This window comes from Triticum dicoccoides, chromosome 4B, assembly GCF_002162155.2.
Source record: "Triticum dicoccoides isolate Atlit2015 ecotype Zavitan chromosome 4B, WEW_v2.0, whole genome shotgun sequence".
In the NCBI taxonomy this organism is placed as follows: Eukaryota; Viridiplantae; Streptophyta; class Magnoliopsida; order Poales; family Poaceae; genus Triticum; species Triticum dicoccoides.
Genome location: NC_041387.1, coordinates 42,875,550 through 42,888,832, shown reverse-complemented (window position 1 = coordinate 42,888,832; position 13,283 = coordinate 42,875,550). Strand labels below are relative to the sequence as shown.

The 13,283-nt window shown below is 41.1% G+C and overlaps 1 pseudogene; it reads right to left on the bottom strand.

Moving 5' to 3' along the window:
* Positions 1–2,677: 2,677 nt before the first annotated feature.
* LOC119293303 lies at positions 2,678–11,756 on the bottom strand (annotated as a pseudogene).
* Between the last annotated feature and the right edge of the window lie 1,527 nt (positions 11,757–13,283).

The window sequence follows — 13,283 nt, the reverse complement described above, 5'->3', positions numbered from 1 at the left end:
GGGAGGTCTACATCCACATTTTCACCAATCACTTTCTTCTCTTTGTGAGGGGAACCCCTTGGATCTAGATATTGGAGTTCTTGTTGTTCTCTTCTTCTTCTTTCTCTCATTTTCCTCCATAACTTTTGTTGCTTTGGTGGGATTTGAGAGTGAGGGACTTGGGCACTTTGTGTGCCCTTGCCATTGCATTTGGTGCATAGGTTTGAGGTCTCCACGGTGATACGTGGAAGTGAAGTTGAGAGCTTATTACTCTTGGATGCTTGGTACCCTATAGCTTATTCCTCTTGGGTGCTTGGGCGCCCTAGACGGTTGGTGGTGCTTTGGAGCTCAATCATTGTGGTGTAAAGCTCCGGGTAAGCGTCGGGGTCTCCAATTAGGTTGTGGAGATCGCCCCGAGCAATTTGTACGGGTTCTGGTGACCGCCCCAAGGGTTGCCAAAGTGTATGGGTTCGGTCACCACCCCCAAGAGTTGCCATTTGTACGGGTTCGATGACAACCCTCAAGGGTCCCTTAGTGGAATCACAGTATCTTGCATTGTGCGAGGGCGTGAGGAGATTACGGTGGCCCTAGTGGCTTCTTGGGGAGCATTGTGCCTCCACGCCGCTCCAAACCGAGATTAGCATCCGCAATGGTGTGAACTTCGGGATACATCGTCGTCTCCGCGTGCCTCGGTTATCTCTTACCTGTACCCTTTACTTATGCACTTTACTTTGTGATAGCCATATTATTTATTGTCATATATCTTGCTATCACTTAGTTGTTTATTTTGCTTAGCATAAGTTGCTGATGCACATAGATGATCCTAGTTGTTTTAGGTTTTGTGCTTGGCAAATTAAACGCTAGTTTTATTCTGCTTTCGTTCAAGCCTAAACTGTAATTATTTTAAAGCGCTTATTCACCCCCTCTAGGGACATCCACGATCTTTCACCGTCAAAAAATGGGGGGAGAGTAAGATACACGCAAGTGCTATCGTGGCCATCATTGAACCTATTTTGGCATGACCTTTGACTAGATTGTTGCATCCCTTCACCCATTCGCGCCCCATGGGCATGGGAAGGTCCTTCACTATTGTCTAAAACAAGAACGCAAGAAGCACGAAGCAATGTCACTGCCTCATCCGGCTATACCATATGCCAGGCCTGGTCCGAGACACCCCGCTGGCATTGCCTTCTTGCTACAATACCCCTCCCGTATATTTGAATTCTTTTCATATTTTTGTTGATTAGATTGTCACTTTGTGAAGTCACGTCATCCATCATACCGCTTTGAGTCAAACATGAAACCAGATTTGTCTTGTTTGAAAGTTACGGGCCTTGTTTATCTTTTTTTTATAGTTTATCGAACAAAACTAAACTTGTCCAAAATAGGTGAGGGATCAAAAATAGTTTTTTCCTGTATCTAGCACACAACAAATGATCACAATCAGTTAAGTCTATAAATGTTTACTATATTAATGATGAAGTTCCATGCTGATTCTGAAGTCTACTAACAAGCTCACTTTATACTAAACATAAACAACAACATGTGGAGCATGGGTATTCTATGGAAATGGAACATAGCTTTCCCGCTATGCACTATTTTCAACTAGTTGTAACTTGTCATGAAGTTGAACCAACAATTGTTTCCCTTGTCATGTTCTTCGGTTGCCACCATGGAGATGGGAAGAAGGATTGTGTCATTGTGTGGAGTTCTGGATCTAGCCGATTGGGTTATTGTGAATCCTCACCATCGGATTGTGAGCAATGGCCCCTGACTGCCTGCTGTATCTCATCTACGGCGGTCGATGGCCTGTGTCTGGCGCCTAACTTGTGACTCTTCTAGCTGAATGGCGTTCTAATGGCGCGGCGGCGTTCTTGTCGGCTCTGATCTTTCCTCCCGGGGAGGCATTTTCTTGACTTCGACATGGATCCCACCTCTTTTTTCTCCGACAAGCTTGGCTGCCGGCGATGGGGGTGGTTGCGATTCTTCGAGGCCCAGTGGTTTCATCACTGACGATCGAAGGAGCGTTTCCAAACTGAAGTCGGTTGGACCTAATTGTTGTTCCTGTTCTCATTGGGGTCCTCCATGCAAATTTCCGGGACTGTGTTGTATTTTTTCTTCGTTTGAGTCCAGTTATGTGCTTTGTAATCCCAGGTCCTTCTGAACCTGGTTTTCTATTGAAAAAAGAAGTGTTGGTGGGGAAGAAGGGGTGCCTTACCCCCCCCCCCCCAAAACAAATGGTTACCTTCACTGTGTGACACACTCGGAGCCTACTAAACCGGGATTTATTGCATACAAAGAACTATTGCGTGTGGTGTCTCAAACGTTGTGTTGTCTCCTTCAAGGTTTTGATATATGTGAAAAAATGAGGCAACGATGTTGCAAGACTAAAATTTTGTTGCACTTAGGGTTTTTTTGCTACAATGGTTGGACTGCTCGGGTTTTGATTTTCAGTGGCATCTAGGTGTCATGTAAAAAAAGATGGTGGCTCCCGACCCAAGCCAATATCGAAACTCGGACGCCAGCCAGCCATGAGACTTCAAAGGATGATTGTTATAAGCATCTTTTGATAGCAAGCACAACAACCATTGATTGATATAGAAACTTCACTACTTCGCACAATTTTGATAAACCAAACTATACTAACACATTTACATATGTACTGTCAGAACAGACTTCAAAGGCCAATGTCAACAAATCAGCTCAGCTTCATTGAAGCTATCTGATTAGCAATCTCCATGGCCTCCTTGACCCGAGAAGCATCACTTCCCTGCATTGCAGGATTCAGAGATAATTAGTAGACTTTTTACCAAAGAGACTTCGCTTAAAGATTAAAAACAATGCCTCACCTGGCCCTGGGCAAGACCATTCTTGCCGCCGCCTCCTCTTCCCTTGAGTGGTGCGATTGAAGGTGTAAGCCAATCCAACACCTTGAAGCCATTGGGTGCATCGGGAGGTACACCGGCATAAATAACAGCCTTGTTTGATGCCTCATCCGTGCTGAATACCATCATAGGCATATTCTAGCAAAGTCGAACCCACGAGGTCACCAGCACATCGAAAGATTTGACACGAGGAATACAGATTTAATGTTTTAATTCGTACAAAAATAAATTGTTGGAGTAAGTTGGGAATTATGCTGAATCTATTGTTATTTTTGGATAAATGATGGGGAGACTAGTAGACAAAAATGGATTGGAGTACCGACCTTGAAACGGTTCATGGCTTTGATAACTGCTTCACGGACAGCAGTTGTATCAAGACCCACATCGGCATGAGTAACACAGAAGGGTCTTCCTCCAGAAATAGCAGCTTCTGCGGCATCCATGGCAGTCTTGACAGCCTTTTGGATATTTTCTTCGCCCATTTTCTTCTTGGCCTTCCTAAGTTGATCCTGATATGCAACACAGCTATAATCAGCAGCTTTCATTTTTAACTAGCAATAGAATATACCAAATATCGTAAATACTTTCTCCTTGACAAGATGTGACAAATGAACTGAAACATTTACAGACCTCCAATTTTGAGATATTGCCTCTTAGATCAGCTTTTCTTGTAGCTGGGATAGCAGCTGCATCCAGTGTATTCTTGATGGACCCAATTTTCTGATGAAGAAACATCACTCTTAGATAAGTATGATATAATACAAAAAAGATCAACAGGAAATGGCTACAAAGTAAAATTGACATCATCCATTCATATAAACGCCAAGGACATAATATTTGTAAGAAAACAAACAAAAAGCCCAAAAGCCTTTAATAATATCCAATATATCAGAGTATCACAGCCATATATATAGCTCATACTGAAGAGACACAAGCACAAAAGGGAAGAGCTTAGTACCTTTTCCAATGTCGCTCCGTCCAGTAGTTTAGATGCTTCATTGATATCAGTTTCGATCAATTGTGCCAACTTGATAGCCTGGGAGGCACACTCAGCAGTAATATCCGTTATCCTCCGAACACCTTTTGCGATACCCTCTTCAGATATGAGGGCAAATGTTGCAGCATCTCTAGTGTTTGAAATGTGCGTACCTGATATACATAAACTTCAGATGACGTAAACGCACAAACGTAGAAGAATTACATAGAACAGAGTAGTAAATAACTATACCTCCGCACAGCTCAGTTGATATGGATAACCATTGTTTGCTTTCAGGGTTTGCAAGCAGATCTTCCACTTTGGGACCAATTGATACAACTCTTACAGGGTCAGGGTAGATCTACAAAGTCCATACGTAAAGCGAATTACGTGAAACAGCAGGGCAGGCAAACGAGATATGAGAACATGGTACGTCAAGCTGGGTAATAGAACACACTTCGCCGAACACCGCTCGCAGGCCATTTATGCGCTTCGCGTCAGCTAATTTTATTTCTTGTGCATATACCTCCAGCCCGTCCTTTATTTGCTGGTTCACTATATCCTCGATTCTTCTCAAATCTTCGGGCGGCACAGGCTTCCCTGTTACGTACTAACGGCTGAGTTGACAAGCCGAGGAAAAACATCATGTGGATGCGATATAAAAGGAATCACAGCAATACCATGGGAGAAATCAAATCTCAGCTTCTCTGGAAGAACAATGGAACCTTTCTGGTCAACATGGTCACCAAGTACTTCCTACACTCACAAAAGCGAAACCATCATGAGTGCAAGAAAGGAACTCCCTGTAAAATCTGAGAGGCTTGAAAACATACCCTTAGAGCAAAGTTGAGCATATGGGTACATGTGTGGTTTGGAGCAATGAGAGCACGCGTGTGTAATCAACCTACCAAGAGTAATAGAATTATAGCAATGCAAGTTAGCAAAATTTCACAGGTTAACTGATTTGGTAAAAGGAATTAATCAGTAAAGAATGTTACCTTGCATTTCACTTCATCACCAACAGACAATGCCCTGGAGTCAGGCCCTTCCAGAGATGAACAGATATGCAGGACATAGCCAGCAAACACTTGGACATTGTTCACAGTGAAAGATCCAGATGGCCCCTCGATACTCCCAGTGTCATAGATCTAATCCAGAAATGTCATATGGCATGTCAAAAGAATTCATACAATGCATGGCGCAACTCTCGAACATGCAGGAAGCTGTGTATCGTTCATTAAAAAGAGGAAAAGTTCATATATACAAGCATACAACCAACGGGAGGTATCACTCTTCAGGGTGCACTAATCATTTTTTGTTCTGGTTACAATCAAAGAATAACTTTCAAACAGAAATTATGCGTCTATTTTACTTATGAATCAACCAACATAATTCTGTTAAATTTAACAAACTTACTGTCATGTGGGCCCATTGCTACAGGAGGACACCCCATCAGACATCTCAATAGTTACTATAGAAAATATCTATAACTCGCAAATCTATTGAGATAATGTCAGCTGGGGTTTCTTCCTGTAGTAATGGCACCACATGAAAATTACATTAAAAAAACAGAATGTCATGCTTATTCAGTAGGTAAGCTGATAATTCGTCGCATGATTATAACTCGAGAGGTGATTGCACTTGACATTTTCATTCAACTACACCAACATGACACTGCCAGAAGTGAAGTTGTACCTGACCACCCTGTTCCACATAGAAGCTTGTGCTTTCCAAAACCAAACCAAAATCTTCATCATCAGATGCAGTGGTTATGAACTCTGAGCCAGTATAGATAGCCTTCACCACACTGCTATGTACCTGCAAAATGTTTTTAGGTATATCGGCCATAATCAATATATAAGTGTTTAACCAGTAACCACAATGTGAAGTATGAACAGTGCAAAAACAATCAAAAGCTGGTAGCCTCTTAGATTCACTACTTGAAGGTGATTCGAAGAAGGGGATTGCTTTGTAAATTTTTGGGCCAAACTAGAATGAAATTCTACGTAATCCCAAACAGGCACTGAATATTGAAAGGAACTGCACCTAATAGCCAAACCACAACTAAATAATGTAATTAATCATGTAACCTCGTGTTGGAATTCCGGGCTATCATTTGTGCTGGAAAGCCCCTGATTGTGCAGCTGCGATGTAGCATTAGCATCCAGGACAATAGATTTGCCACCAGCCTGCAAGAAACCATATATAGCAAAATCAGAAATAAGTATGATATAAACCATAACAGAAAAGAGTTGGCCAGTCAATTGAGCATCAGTGGCATATAAGAGATGCTATGTTTAGTTAATTGCAGCATTATTAAACAACAAACAGCAGGAATAATACTTGGATAGCATAAAAGACCACAAAGTGAGGGATTGAGTTTTATGTTTAAGGAGAAATAAATAAAACCTTGTAGCGATCATTCCTAGCCTTTTGCCTTGCTTCTTCCATAGAAGCATTAAAATCCTCCATGTCAACAGATAGCCCGAAGTCAACTGCCATGACCTATGAGATAGGAAGCAACAACCATACCAGAAAAATAGACAATAAAAGCTTTAACAACAGCATAAACATGAAAAGTACATCACTGCCAAATTAATTTGATTAAATTTACTGATGAAAACATGAAGAACAAACCTCAGTCAAATCAATTGGATAACCATAGGTGTCCCACAGAACAAATGCATCCTGAAAGTATAAATAACGGTTGCAATACATGAAAGATGGTAATATAAACTTGAAAAGTTCAGCAGGAGGTAACAGAACATTGTTAAACATGCTTGAAGTTTGATCTAAGAGGCATGTTTCTATGCAGTGAACTCCCATTCTCAAAATAAGGACGAGGAAAAGAATTATTCCACATTACTATAGAGAATATATAACACAACATGCAAAGATAATAAAAACTATAAGTCTGCTTAGATGCAAACATCTTCTAGTGAAAACAAAATAAATCAAGTATGCGGTGGTAACTCAAAACCAAAGCACTTGCCTGGCCACTAAGCACTGCCCCGCCATTCTCCTTGACAGCATCTGCAGCTTTCTTAAATCTCGCATATCCCTAAAAATTACACCAATAGCACGATCAGTCAACTGGCTGAACAGACACAAGAAACGACATTATATATTATGATGGTTCTAAGTAAAGAACGGTCAACTAAACTTCAACTGTAAGCTTTCTTAGTCTCTGTTTCTATATATGGAAGACAATGGAGGAGCCTAGTTGGAACTGCCCTCAAAATATAAGCATGATAAACAGAATCATGCCCGTGTAAAAACCAAATAAATTGGGTTACTAATGGTCATTTCGTAGAAAAAGTGGAACAATTTATCATGTAGGCTAATTATTGTGATTGAACTAAGCTGTTGTAAACCAAGATTGATACTAACACCCTAAAAATTACACCAACAACACAATCAGGTTGAACAGCCACAAGAAATGACAATATATATTATGATGGTTCTAAGAAAAGACCGGTTAACTAAACTTCAACTGTAAGCTTTCTTAGTCTCTGTTTCTATATATGAAACACAATGGAGGAGCCTAGTTGGAACTTCCCTTAAAATATAAGCATGATAAACAGAATCATGCCCATGTGAAAACCAACTAATTGGATTACTAATGGTCATTTCATAGAAAAAGTGAAACAATTAATCCGTAGGCTAATTATTGAGATTGAACTAAGCTGTTGTAAACCAAGATTGATACTATCACCCTGGGTATGTTCCTTAATGTGTTGCCTCAAAACAAGAGACTACCTGGTTATTCGGCACAACACGTTAAGATATATAAATTCTTTAGCAGTATCGCTCGAGCAAAACAGTGGTACAGAAGATACAAGGTATAAACTGGCCCAGAGCCTCTGGGACAACAAAAATTTAGGTTATCTGATAACAAACTAGCTAAATTACTTTGACAATAGCACATGTAAAGAAGGATAACATATGATTTAAAGAAAAGATAAAGTATGGAAACACTGCCTAAGAGTGTGCAAACACTCGGATTTGATTGCAATGAAATTACTTCAACAAACTTCACTTGGGCCAAATTGATGTTATTGTTATGCAAAAATACTCCTGGTAGCCAACATTACCTTCACTAGAGTGTTCTCAAAGCTTGCCTCTTCGTCTTTAATTATATCTTTAATCTTCTTTTCATTGTCCTTCAGCTCAGGAAACACGTCGCCCATCAATTGGACAAAAACATCTACAAGGCTGTACAAGCAAAATACAAAATAATGGTAAATCAAATGAAGATTTGAGAATAAAAACGATGAGAGAGGGGTGCCAGCCACTGGAAATATGGAGAGAGAATAAGAAACAACTTAAAAAATTTATGCAGAACAGCAGAAGTAAAAATACAAAAGTTTATCATGTTTAAGAGGTCGGAGCCCAATACTTTGTTGTCGAATGCTAACCTTCAAAGTACCACACAAAATTGGACACATGCTAGTTCAGATTTCCTGTAAAATTCCTTTCAAAACAAGAAATTGACCACTAGTTAAGGTTCCTTTAACTTACCGGAGGCCCAAGCTTTTTTCCTAGGTAAGTGTCATAAAGGACACATAATCTTGATAACTCAAACAGTACTAATGACCCAGAGTTAACATTTGAACCTACTAATAATATTCAATAAATAGAACATACACCTGCCTAGCGCTGTTTTCATGATTTAAGTTCAAATTTCAACAAATTCTGGGCTGGAGTTTGTTTTCCCAGTACCCAACCATCCATCAACAAAATCAGCTACAGCAAGGAATCCTGCCTGGTACCGTGTCTCTCTTCAGGAAACATGTTTTAATACAGCTAATTAGTAATTATGCAGTTAGCTTATTTAAGAGAATGTACAGATCGACCATTCTACGATCACCAGCTGTGACTTCTATGTGCCCACCTCATGTTACTGTACTTCGGATATTCATGTCTATAATGTGCTTAATTTTTACAGAATAGGGTGTGACTTGCAATTACATTCACGACCAAAGCGGAACATTCAGGCTGCCATCCCGACTAGAGCAAAATTCTGGACATCTACAGTCATTCTCAGAAGCCTTACATTACATTTCAGCATTCCGAGTAAACAAAAAGCTATGCAAATATATCAATAAGGAAAATTTACAGAATAAAACAGATGCAGGTTATAGTTCTTACGAGCTAAAAAAATCCTTTCTTTGCCATCAATTTTTGATGACCAAAGTGAACAGCACGTCTAAGTATACGTCTTAGAACATACTCTCTTCCCTCATTTCCTATAGAAAAACTTGTATTAGAACAAAGAAACACATTGTATAACACAAAACGAAGCCCTGAAACACTGTAAAAATACAAGAAAAATACAATAGCTCAGTAGTTGCGACAAAATCTTCAATTATACACCATCCACACTAGATAGGTTGATCAAGATGATGGATCCACCGGAAACAATCCCATTAAGCTGAATGAAGTCAGTAACATATTTTCTGCAGTTGTTCTAAACTTTTATTGCCGAAATGTAACTGCAACATATGTGCACCATGCCACCATATGTTATTATTTTGCAGCTATTATAGATCCAAGTGGTAATTTCTAATGCATACACAACAAGCAAGAGAATCATTAACTGCTTACTTCAGATTATGTCATTCTAGATTACTAATTAATGTTGTCTCACATACACATATGAGATAGAGCTACTTAAGCATCCTATTGTGTAGGATGCAAAACAGAAAGCAACTTAACAATGTCCATTTGTTTACACACTAATATAAATGGATGGCAATCATTTTAAATCATGCACCCCAACTAAAGCAGTATTAACTCACCAGGTTGAGAACCATCAGCAATAGCAAAAGAAAGGGTTCTTATGTGATCTGCAACAACCCTATATGCCATATCAACTTGCCCGACATCATCGGATCCTAATTTACCAGAGTATGGTTGAATTCCAACGCCTGCCAGCTGCACTCATAATGCATATCGAATTAACAATGAATATCATTTACTTCAGGCAACAATTTATTAATGTAGTCACAACTCACACTCACAAGCACAAAAGAAGCTGCAAGTGTGCATCTGGACAAAATACCTTGTGGATGGCATCAAATAGTGGCATGAATACATCTGTATCGTAATTGCTCATTTTATTCTGAAGGATAGAAGTTAAACGCTCGAAGCCCATTCCAGTGTCGACGTGTTTTGCTGGCAAGGAACTCAAAGTACCGTCTGATTCCCTGTTGAACTGGGTATTAAAATAGCCAAATGTCAGTGCATAGAACAGATAAAAAGCAAATAGGCGTGCACACATAAAACAGAGTAACTGACGGTTTATTGAGGTTAAAAAGCTCAACAATCTACAAAGAAATGAGTTTCGAGGAAATAGCATGTTAACCTGAATAGTTAAAAAGCTCAACAATCTACAAAGAAATGAGTTTCGAGGAAATAGCATGTTAACCTGAATAGTTAAAAAGCTCAACAATCTACAAAGAAATGAGTTTCGAGGAAATAGCATGTTAACCTGAATAAACACAAGATTCCAGATCTCAATACATGTAGGGTCATCATTATTCACTAATGAAGCTGTGTCACGGTTGCCAACACGATCAAAATGAATCTCTGAGCATGGCCCACAAGGACCTGTGTCGCCCATCTCCCAAAAGTTATCCTGCTCAAAGAATACATTGTAATACTGTTCTTTAACAGGGACATTGACAACAGTATAGGTCTAACAGAAACAAAGAAAGTGAAACTAAATACTACATAATGCCCAAAACAGCCAAGAGTTCGACCAACAAACCAAGCACATCCAGAATACCTTGCAACCAAAAGGCAGAACTCTTTCATTCGGTAGATACTTCAACCATATGATTTTCGACTCGGTATCGGGAGTGAGACCAGCTTTCTCATCACCACCAAAGTATGTTACATAAATTCTATCAGTGGGCAATTTGTAGATCTGTACATATGAAATAGCAATCAGTAGGTAGTAAGAAGGTAGCCATTGTTTAAATTTCAGTTGTAAATTTGTACATCTGTAGTTTTTCACATCATTTTCTTATTTTTGCTTTTTCAGATATATTTATGTCCAGAGACCCTACGTAAAAAAATAGGCAACATACATGTCTCTGACCAGAACAAGATTCACTCTGCACATAATGCCTTAAAATCTTACTAGATGGGAGGTAAGAAGGCCAGAGTCAATGAATATATAACCAAAGCGACCGAACTTGTTGTACAAAACAATGATTAATTATTAACTCTGGAAAAACAGTAAAGAGCTCAGTTTTTCATAGAAATATATGCATGGGCGTGATTTTAACAAAACAAAATACTATTTCAGAGTGCTTTTCATTAAGGCATGAATGGAAATTTAAGTGCTATACAATACATTTGAAAATTCAAGTAATAACAATAACAATTTGTCATACTAAATTATCGATAGCTGCACAAAGTCATCGCTAAACAAAGAAACTTACTCCAACACGCAGGGGATCAGAACTTGAGAAGGGGGCAAGGGGCTCAAGGCAAGAAGAAGCTGATATATATACCTGGGTGAGGAGCTCCCACTCATACGCGATGGCCTCCTCCCTGAAGTAGTCCCCGAAGGACCAGCTCCCGAGCATCTCGAAGAAGGTGTGGTGGTACGTGTCCTTGCCCACGTCGTCGAGGTCGTTGTGCTTGCCGCCGGCGCGGATGCACTTCTGGGTGTTGCAGGCGCGGCGCAGGCGGCCCAGCGGCGACCCCGGGGCGGCCAGGCCGAGGAATATCGCCTTGAACCCGTTCATCCCGGCGTTGGTGAACAGGAGCGTGGGGTCGCCGACGGGCACCACGGGGCTCGACGGCCATGCCGTGTGCGACCTGGACGTGAAGAAGTCGATGAAAGCCTCCCGGACCCGGCCCGCCGGCCACTCCGGCGGCACCTCCATTGGAGGGCCAACCGTGGCGGTGGCGACGACCGTGGATGCTCGGAAGGAGGAGAGGTCGGTGGTGGCGGCGTTGGCGGCGGGCAAAACCCTGGTGCTTGGCTTGGTGATGAGGAGTAGGCGGCACGCTGTCAGGGCAAGTGCAACGTAGAAGAGACTTTCAGGGTCAAAGTTGTTCGAAACGGGTCGGAGTAGGAGTATATATATATATTTACACCTTTATTACTAAGCGTGGCGCCTACGACTCCTCATCACCAAAGCTTCTGTGAGCACAAGCTGGACGAGATCGGGACTAACTTGGACGTCACGCGCAAACCGAAGTGCTTAGAGCATCTCCTCCAACAGCCGCCCAACACGCGGCGCGCTTAAAACCAGTTTGCAACGCGTCGATCGCCTGGTTTGAAGCGCTGGTTCCAGCAACCACGCTAAAATTCAGCGCGCGCGTAACTTTAGCAGGCGCGCTCTCGCACAAACAAAATATGCGCTCCAAACACAAGCAAGAAGATCATGCACAAACAAAATAAATCAATAATAAATAATTTAATTTATTATTACAACTCAAACAAATAGTATCTTTCATCAAATACAACAAATAGTTCAACAATACAATATCAAACGCACGAATCATGATGCTCTTTGACGGTCATTCCAAGCCACCACTCCTCAATGTGATGCTTCTGAAGATCATTATGCGCTGTCGGACGTCAAATGACATGATAGGAGGCAACAAAACAGGCCACCCTTTCAGCCCTCCGCCGCACACGCACGGAATGTTCCGAGAGCTCATAGTGAGAGTAGTCTACATCTTGGCCACGCTCATTCTCGATGATATTGTTGTGCATGATCACACAAGCGTGCATTATGTACCAAAGCATTTTTTTTATTCCAAAATCTAGTCGGTCCTCTCACAATAGCAATTTGGGCTTACAAAATCTCAAAAGCTCTCTCTAGATCTTTTCTAACCGCCGCTTGAGCATTGTGGAAATCAAGATTTTTCTTACCTTTCGGTTTTTTTAACGGCTTCACAAATGTTTGCCACTTTGGGTAGATGCCATATGCAAGATGGTAGGCATAGTTGTATGTACGACCATTAGCTACAAACTGCACCAGTGACAGTTCACCATTTGCAATCTTACTCATCAGTGGTGACCGGTTGACAACGTTGATGTCATTCAAAGATCCAGGCATTCCAAAAAAAGCATGCCAAATGCAAGTATCTTGATCGGCCACCGCATCAAGGATTATAGTGGAACCCTTTTTTGTCCGTGGAATTGTCCATGCCATGTCTTTGGACAATTCTTCCAACTCCAGTGCATGCAATCTATTGAGCCAAGCATACCTGGGAACCCGCAAGCTTTGTTCATCTCCAATAGCCTTGCAACGTCTTCAGCATTGCGAGATCTCAAGTACTCCAGGCCAAACACTTGCACAATTCCGACTGCGAAGCGCTTGACACACATGACGGCTTGGCTCTCACCCATGGCCAAGTGATCATCAACTAGATCAACGGGGATACCGTATGCCAACATACGCAAAGCGGCTGTC